The sequence below is a fragment of the Camelus bactrianus genome, chromosome 19, assembly GCF_048773025.1.
Source record: "Camelus bactrianus isolate YW-2024 breed Bactrian camel chromosome 19, ASM4877302v1, whole genome shotgun sequence".
NCBI classification, from domain to species: domain Eukaryota; kingdom Metazoa; phylum Chordata; class Mammalia; order Artiodactyla; family Camelidae; genus Camelus; species Camelus bactrianus.
In genome coordinates this window covers 46273184-46282431 of record NC_133557.1, presented here as the reverse complement: position 1 = coordinate 46282431, position 9248 = coordinate 46273184, and the positions used below count along the sequence as shown (strand labels likewise).

The 9248-nt window shown below is 40.6% G+C and overlaps 1 protein-coding gene across 3 annotated transcripts in view; it reads left to right on the top strand.

Annotated features, from left to right (window-relative positions):
* Positions 1–3090: 3090 nt before the first annotated feature.
* Positions 3091–9248, top strand: part of LOC141574106 (trafficking protein particle complex subunit 9-like) — a 59837-nt gene continuing 53679 nt past the window's right edge. For all 3 annotated transcript variants that reach the window (XR_012500783.1, XM_074347866.1, XM_074347867.1), the window contains exon 1: positions 3091–3214. The gene's annotated coding sequence lies outside the window, so the exon portion shown is untranslated. The remainder of the gene's footprint in view (positions 3215–9248) is intronic.

The following is a 9248-nucleotide window of genomic DNA, read 5'->3' as shown; positions in this document are numbered from 1 at the left end:
GTTAAGGTGAGTTTTGTGCCTTTAAAAAACATTTGGGGTTTTGGGGGGAACAAAGTATTTACACTGTCTCATTCTCCTAGTTGGAAACCTTGGCCCCATTCTCAGTGTTAGTGGCCTTGAATGGGGATTGGCACGGTGCATTTCATCTGGCGCTGCCACATCCACGCTCTGCCTTTAGCACGTTGCTTTGCCTCTCAGGGCTGCCACCCTTTTAACTGTAAGGAGAGGAGTCTGGAGTAGGTGATCCATCCCAGCTCTGCTGTTTTGCAAATTTCTGATTTCGTATTCGGATGAGGCTGGGATACACCCAGAGCAGTATAAACCAGGCCCTACCTCCTGTCTCTTGCTGGGGCATCCCTCAGGCCTGTGCCTTCTACTCAACCCTTTACTGAGCCCAGCTTTTGTCAGGAGCCCAAGTGCCTACCGAGATGGCAGGGGACGTCTCTCGTGGTCACGGTGGTCATCATTTCTATTGGTTGTGCTGAAACAGCTCTTCTGAGATCCCCCGGCCACCCTTGCTCAAACCTGAGGACAGCCCTACCGTTCCTTTCCTAGGAGGAGGATCAATCCATGGTGCATTTTATGACAATCCTGTCCCCAGGAATGCACGGAAGGTTATCAGCTGAGTATGGGGAGGTGCCTCTGTGTCCCTATGTCCCTGTATCTCTGTCTGTTCACAGTGCCCTGCCACCAGCTACTGAGCAAGAAAAGTGCTATTCACCATGATGGGTGTTTTGCACATGTGTAGGCGATGGTCGTGTAGCTTGTGTGTGGGCTTTGAGCTGGGATGTTGAAGAGCTTATAAATACCTCATCAACATTTATTCGAGGTGACCTGGTGCCACGCAGACTTGATTCATGAAGGCATCAAGCCTGCACACTGGTTTGGATACAACTTGGTTTTGATCAGTCACACTGCATGCATGACTCGCTGCTGATCTCTGGGTGGTTTTTTCATTTTAGATTTATTCACCCAGTGTCTTGCTTAAGCTGAAAAATACTTTTATTTCACCAGAATATTCTCTGATTCTTTGTTTTCACACATCCAGTTTTTTAATTCCTTTAAAAATTGTTCTGTGTTTATAATGCCTCCTTATTTCTATCATCTCTAGTTTCCCAGTGGCCTGAGCCATGCACCAGATTTTATGTAGGAACTGTACCACCAAAAGAAATCCCCTCGCCATAATATCTTTTGAGGAAAATATTATTCTTTAAGACTCTAACACTAAATCGTAGAATAAAGCATGGAACATTTCTTGTAGTTAATACATGTTCATGCAAAAAGAAATTTGATATTTTCATTGAAAAATGTTGATTTTAATAACTTTTACTAATGTGAATATTATTATTCATAATTTAAGTAACCAAATACAACCACAGTTATTTATTATTAAGATTGAAAACTATTTACACAGTCTAATTAGAAGACTGAAGTGTATTTAAAAGATGGAAAAATACCCATGATGACACCATCTTTTTTATTAACTAAATATCAAGAACTGTGCAGGGTTAAGATTTGACCCCCTGCAAGCTGCCAGGTTAGCATGAGGTAGTCTGTGGATGCTGCCAGAAGACAGGACACTCCCCCAGGATCAGAGACAAAGGACTTCCTGCCGGCACAGCAGGCAGCCTGAGGTTCATGTTCATGTTGGTTCCTGAGCTCTTTTCCTATTGCTGTTGTAACAAAGGACCACAGACTCAGTGGCTTGAAGTAACACACATCCATTGTCTCACTGTTCTAGGGTGCAGAAATGCAAAGTCAATGTCAGTGGGCTAAAACCAACGTGTGGCCAAGGCTAAGTTCCACACTGAGGCTCTTGGGAGGGATTCATCTTACTACCTTTCCCAGCTTGCTGAGGTGCTCACATTCCTTGGCCCAGGGCCCTGTGTCACTGTGACTTCTGCCACATCGCACCTCTGTCTCTGACCAATCTGCCTCTCTCCTCTAAGGACCTCCGTGATGACATTTGCTTTCCCACAGTGATCTGCCATCCCAAGGTCCTTGACAGTCACACCTGCAGAGTCCCTTTTGCCATGCACAGTGACATTCCTAGGTTCTAGGGATCAGACCGTGGACATATTGGGGGCCATTATTCTACCGATTACTTCCCTTTGGCCCCACTGGTTCTTGTCCATCCCACATGCAAAATGCATCCACCTTATCCCAACACCCTCCAGAGTCTCATTTACTACACCATCAACTCAAAGTCCAACATGTAGTCTAACTATTATCAGCTCAAAAGCCTAAATATTTTCATCCTCATCACCTAAGTCAGGCATGATTGAGACCCTGGGTGTGATCTTCTCTGCTCAAAATCCTGCAATCGCTTCTCATTTCACTCAGTGAAGAACTGAGAGTCCTTATGGTGACCTTACAGCTTTCCTCCCCCTCCCCAAGCTGAGCTTATCTCCGGTTTTCTCCCTGGCTCACTCCGCTCCAGCCACACTGGCCTCCCTGCTGTCCCTTGGGGACATCAGACATGCACCCACAGGCCTGTTGCCCTGGCCGGTCTCTGTCCAACTCATATGCTGAAGTCCTAAACGCCAGGACTACAGAACATGACCCCATTTGGAAATAGGGTTGTTGCAGATGTCATTGGTTAAGAAGAGGTCATTAGGGTGGGCCCTAATCCAGTATGACTTGTGTCCGGATAAATAGGGGCAATGTGGATACAGAGACACGTGTACATTGGAGATGACGTGATGAGATGTGGAAAGAAGACGGTCGTCTCCAAGCCAAGGAGAGAGGCCTGGACCAGCCTCTCCCTCCTAGCCCTCAGTAGGAGCCTGCCCTGCTGACACCCTGCCTGAAGACTCCCCGCCCCCAGGGCTGTGAGACAGTGAGCCTCTGTGGTTCACGTCACCCAGTGTGCGGTGCTGTGTTAGAGGGAGCTCAGCAACTAGCACCCCGTTCTCAAGGTCCTCAGTGAGCCCAGCTCTGGCCATCTCATTTTAACCTGGAAACTGCCTTCCCCTTGTCTCTGCCCCAGAAACCCCCTCTCCCTGATCATATTATTTCTATCACCTTCTAGAATACCATATATTTCACATGACTGTCATGACTGTAGTTTATGTTCTGCTCCTCCTCAGTCCTACAGGGACAAGGATCCTTATTTGTTCACTGACGGACCTCAGGTGGCTTGACCTGTACCTGTGGCACAGCAGTCAATACAAATTGGCCGGATGGAAGGAGGGATCGTTCCTTACATTCACAGGTGAGTGAACAAAGATTCCGGGGGACTGAGAGTTTCGCTCAGGCACAGAGCTGGTAAGTGTCAGGCCATGGTGGGTTTCAGGTACCTATGAACCTGAGGGAGGCTTGAGTGATTCCCTTTCCATTGATTAGTATTTCTCAGGTGTCTCTTTTTCTGGCTCTAACTTTTGACTTCTTTCTGTTATTCTTCTAAGCTTTCAACCAGTTTTAAGTTTTAATTCTGCTTTGTCTCAGGTAAACAAATGAAATCTGTAAATCTTTTAACTCATTATTTATTTCATCTAAATACATTGTGATTAGTGATGATGTTTTATTTCTGGCATCTTGTTTTGTGAATTCTATTTGCTTTGCTCTGCTTTTCTCCTGCCTGTTATATACCTTGCAGTCATGGTTAAGAGCATGGCGTCTAGAGACAGCCTATCCGGGCTTGGTTCCCTCCCTTGCTAACCATGTAACCAGTATATGTAATCCCTTTGAGACTCACATTCTTCATGTACAAAAAGTGATACTATCCGCCTCAAAGACTGTGAGCATTAAGTGATAAAATAGATGAAGAACTTAGAATAGTGACCGGCCTATTTTGCGTTCTTCATTTTAACTTCTTTATTTTTATTCTCTTTTTAAACAATTACTTTAGAGATTACTGTTGAATTTTAATGAACACCCTAGATATTGAAGATTAAAATGTTACTTAACCCATTCATTGAATTTTATATACCAAATGATATCTGTATTTTGTTTCCATAAGTTATGTTTGGTTCTTTAAAAAATTGATCTGTTTTCTTTTTCATGATATCCTGATTGTTCATTATGTTATATAAGATTCATTTTATCTTCTAATGATTCAGTCAAACATCTTTTATGCTCTCTCTTAGATTGTTTCATAATTTTAGGCTCTGGAATATTAATCATCTTGTGTTTTACGGTTAGATCTTTCTTCCCAGTGGCACTGATTTCCTTCTGTTTTTAGTTGTGTGTCTGTGTGTGTGTAGAGTTGTGGGAGCTTCTCTATAGTGAGTACATTCTTTTCCTATGATTGTCCCTTACATCTTGGTTTTTAAAGTTTCCCTAGAGAACAATTTTGTGTTGCTTATCCTAAGGCTCCAGGTGATATGATCAACCTTGAATTATTATATTTTTTGGTTTGGGAATTCTGGAATCTTCAGTGGAGTATCAATTTGGATTCCACATACATATAAAGCAGGGGCGTGGAGATTAGATTTTTTTAAGGGAGAATTTGTTTTTCCCTAGAGAACCGGTTGTTTCACCCCTTTCCTGTGTGCACATGTGGAGAACTTTGAGTCTCCCTTTCAGTGAAGAGGCAAGTCTTCCAATAAGTCTTATGCAGAGGTTTCTATAAAGGAAGACACTTCTACATCTGGTATGGACACTGTTTCCTAAATGGACATTGTATCCCTATTTATGTGCAGATGAACACCCCTTCCCTCCAGGGTGCGGTGGCATCAGCTCACAAGATTACCATTTTGGCGTTAAGTGTCCTCTTTGTATTGTCACCTGGGAACTTCTCTCTCCATAGTTAGCTCTGTGTTACTTTTGTTGTATTTTATCCGGCATTACTGAAAGTTTTACTTAAAAGGGATCCTAATTAGCTCTGTTTACCTGTTTCCAGAGCTGAAAACTTCAGTTCTAGAGTATCTGTTTGATTTTTCTTAAAAATACATTCCAGTATATTTCTCTGGTGAAAGTCTTGACCCTGTTATATATTCTCCCATTATTTCTTTATTTTCTTGAATGTATTAAAAGTATTTTATAGCCTTTATTGGTAACTCTGATGCCTACATCACCTGGGGTTTGCATCCTTTGTCTACTATTACTTATTCTCATTTTATCCATCATATAGTCTTGACATGTTGCATGTCTAGAAATTCTTTATTACATGGCAGACATTGCAAATGAAAAATCCATATCTTATCTTCCGCAAGAGGTTTTCTACCTTCCCATTAGGCAGACAGGGTGAGGGACTGATCATCTCACTCCAATCAGGCCCTGAGTTGTGTCAGGACAGAAGTGCCTTTTTTCTTAAGACAGCTTTGAGATATACTTGGCAAAATAATTTTCACACATTTAAAGTGTACAACTTAATACATTTTGACATAAGTGTATCCCCAAGAAACCATGACCACATTCAAGACAGTGAACATACCCATCACCCACAAAACTCTTCTCCTGCATTTTGTTGTCCCTCCCTCCCTCCCCACCTATTCCTCTGGAAACCATTGATCTGCTTTCTATCACAACTTACTGGTTTGCATTTTCAAGATCGTTTTATGAATGGATTCATGCAGTATCTACTCTATGTTGTCTGACTTCTTTCATTCAGTGTAATTATTTTCAGAGTCATCTGTGTTCCTGTATTAATAGCTTATTTTCCTTATAGCAGAGTATTGCTTAGTGCTGAGTTTTTCCTGAATAGTTTATTGTGAGCAGTGTTTGGATAGACCATCCTTTGTTTCTTCATTTACTTCTTGATGGATGCATGGGTTGTTTACAACTTGAGCTATTATAAATAATATTGCAGTGAATATTTGGTTACAAGTCTTTGTATGGACATATGCTTTTATTTTCTAAAGCATCAGATGAGGAATGTCTGGCTTATATGGCAGATTGGTGTTTACCATTTTAAAAGAAACTGTTAAACAGTTTTCCAAAATGGTTGTGCTATTGTAAGTTCCTCGTGGTGTGTATCAGTTCTGGTTGCTCTATTTCCTTGCCAGCACTTTGTAAGGTCGGTCTTTCTAATGGTATACATTCTAGTATGTATGTGTACTACTATCTCACTGTGGTTTTTAAAAGCATTTCTCTAATGACTAATGGCATCTTTAATCAGCATCTTTTCATATGCTTATTATCCATCTGGATATCTTTACTGTAGTGTGTTTTCTGGCCTCATTCATTCATTCAGATGTTTGCATTATTATTGAGTTTTGAAACCTTTTTATTCTGGATCAGACACAAAGAAAGACCTTTACCAGATATATGATTTGCAAATAGCTTCTGTCTATGGCTTGTCTTTTCATTTGCTTTGTAGTGTTTAGAAGAGCTTTGAAGAGTCTTCATTTTTGTAAAGTTCACTCTATCAGTTACTTTTTTAAAAATAGATTATACTTTTGGTGTCATAGCAAAGAAATATTTGCCAAACCCAAGATCATAAAGCTTAAGCCTATGCTTTTTCTCCTAGCTGTTTTATAGTTTTAGATTTCCTATTAAGATCTATGATCCACTTAGAGTTAATTTTTGTATATTTTGTGAGGTGTGGATCAAAGTTCATTTTTTTTTTTTGCTTATCACTATCTAACAATTCCAGCACTACTTGTACAAAAGATCCTTTTCTCCACTGCATCCTTTTGAGAATCAATTCTCTATATAAGTGTTCGTTTAGTTCTGAACTTTCTATTCTGTTCCATTATTCTATTTCCCTGTTTTACACCAACACCATACTTTCTGATTACTGTAGCTTTATAAAAAAAGCCTGAAAATCAGATAGTGTAAGTCTTCCAAATTTGTTTTTCTTGTTCAAAGTTGTTTTGGATATTTGGGATCCTTTGCATTTTTATATGAATTTTAGAATCAGTTTTTAAATTCCTTACATCCTCTTCTGCCAAAATTCCACCCATGTCTTTGGCCATCTCCAAAGCCACATTTTCTGAAGAGGTCTCTCTAGATCCCAGGTGAAAGTAATTTCTCTTTCATCTGTGCTCCATTCACATTTCATAATATTTGATTATATTTATTCATATTTGGCTTTATGCACTTGTCTGATCTTTCCTGCCATATAGTAAACCTTTCAAGATTAGGAATCTTGACTTGGTTCTCTCTGTCTGTTGAGAAAACTAGTTCTATGCTTTGCAGGAGTGAGCCCTGCAGTAAGAGGTATCTGCAGCACACATCTATCTCATTGCTTTCATATTGTCAAGGAATCCTGCAGATTTAGAATTGTTTATTGATTGTTGTCTCCAAGACGGCTCAGTCTTTTTTATTTCTATTACTACTGCTGCAGTTTCAAAGAACAATGGGCTAATTATTTTCCAAATATGAAAACATACTGTAATTGAGTTGTGATGCAAATTATGTGCTGCTATGTCTTAAAAACCTGCTTAGTGTTCACAGGCTCCTTCACTCATGGAACTTTTGGGAGAATGACATATCCTTAGAGATAGCACTGCTGACTTTGGCAACCTGAGCAGCAGTATCTGAACTCACTCCTGCAGTTTTTCCAGTGTCCCCTCTAGCCCTCCTCCAGCCCTCCATGCCCAAACCTGCAGTTCTGCCCTCAAAAAGCCTATTACTTCTCAGGAAGACTTCCTTATGAAACATAATCATATCCTTCTTGTGGGGACATTCAGTCCAGTGACCTGACAGCAGGGGAAAATGTTTAGTCTGCTCTTGGTAGAGCCTAAACTCTTCCATACTTATTAGAAGCAAATCCAATGAGGAAACTCTGTTGGCATATAACAAATCAGCATAAATGTCTGATGAGGAAGATCAGCTTCCCCATCCCACTCAGGCGTCATGTTGGTGTGACACCCACCGTGGCTAACATTTTCTCCTGTGTGCAATGTAAGTTTCAAGACATTATGAATGGCTTTTTGTTTTTCTTCCTTGGTCTTTCCACATTCACTGTGTCTGGTGAGATTATATGAATCCTGCTTATTTTCAGCCCAGCACTTACTCTTTTTAAAGGATCACATGTTTAAAAGGCTAGTGGACAATTTGTTAGAAGATAGAAATCCTTAGATTTTGGTCCTAGAGTTGAATCTTGGTTAGGGGTGAATGAAAATTCCCATTAAAATTTTAAATTCAGTGTTACAAAGTTTTAAAAATAGTTAAATATTAGCCAATTCCATTAAACACTTTAGCAGTTATTTACTTTTAATCCTGTTTCTGGGGCAATTTTGCAATGATTCCCTCCCTTTGTTGATTCCTTCTTTGTCAGAATCCTTGAGAAGCCCCTGTCATCATTGTCAGTATCATCATCATCATCATCATGGAACTGATTCCTCTGGAAGATTCTAGGAAAATAAACAGATGGGTGGGGTTATGTGTAGGTCAATGTGTGCATATACAATAAGAACAGTTATCAGACATTAGATGCAAGATATCCATTTTATTTAGAGAAGAATGTGGTCATGAAATCCTGATGTGGTGAATGAAGGAAGCAGTGGGAACAGGATAGTCAGTGGAAAGGAGGAGGAAGTGAGTGAAGCAGGGAGCATAGATCCTTGGATAGCCGATCATCAAATTGGTGTGAATGAGGGGAGTGTGGTTGCAGAATCATGTTCCTCCCCTGCCACAGGTTAGCCAACAGTGACATGTTTCTGTACATGGCAAAAGGGATGACAGATATATTAGGAGAAATATCTTAGAGGATTTCTGTATTCTAAGTTCTCTATTAGCCTTTTAAACCCATGATACATTATTAAAGTTTAGTGGAGGGCCACAAATAAAAAGGATTCATATAATCTCACCACACATACTGAAGGTAGAAAGACTAAGGAAGAAAAACAAAAAATCATTCATAAGTGCCTTGAACCTTAAATTGCTCATGGGAGGAAATGTCACACAAGGTCAGTGTCACAGCCACATACATAATGCCTGAATTGGAGGGGAGAAGGGGATCCTGAGATGAGACAATAGGGTGAGTAGCCTGGATTGTCCAGGTGGGCCCAATGTAATCACAGGGGTCTTTAAAATGGAGGACATAGCCCAGTTGAGTTTAAAATCAGAGGGAGGTGTAGCCTTGGAGCAGTGTTCAGAAAGGCTGCTGGCCATGAAAATGGAGGAAGTCGTGGGACACAAGCTAAGGAAGGTGGGTGACCTCTGGAAACTGGAAAAAAAGAAAAACAAAAATGAGGAAACATTCTCTTCTAGATCCTCTAGAAGGAAGGAACCCTGCTGGCAACTTGAATTTAGCTCAATGAGAACTGTGTTGGATCTCTGACCTCCACAGCCATAGGTGATAAATCTGTGCTGGTTTAAGCTGTTAAGCTTATGGAAGTTTGTTACAGTGGTAATAG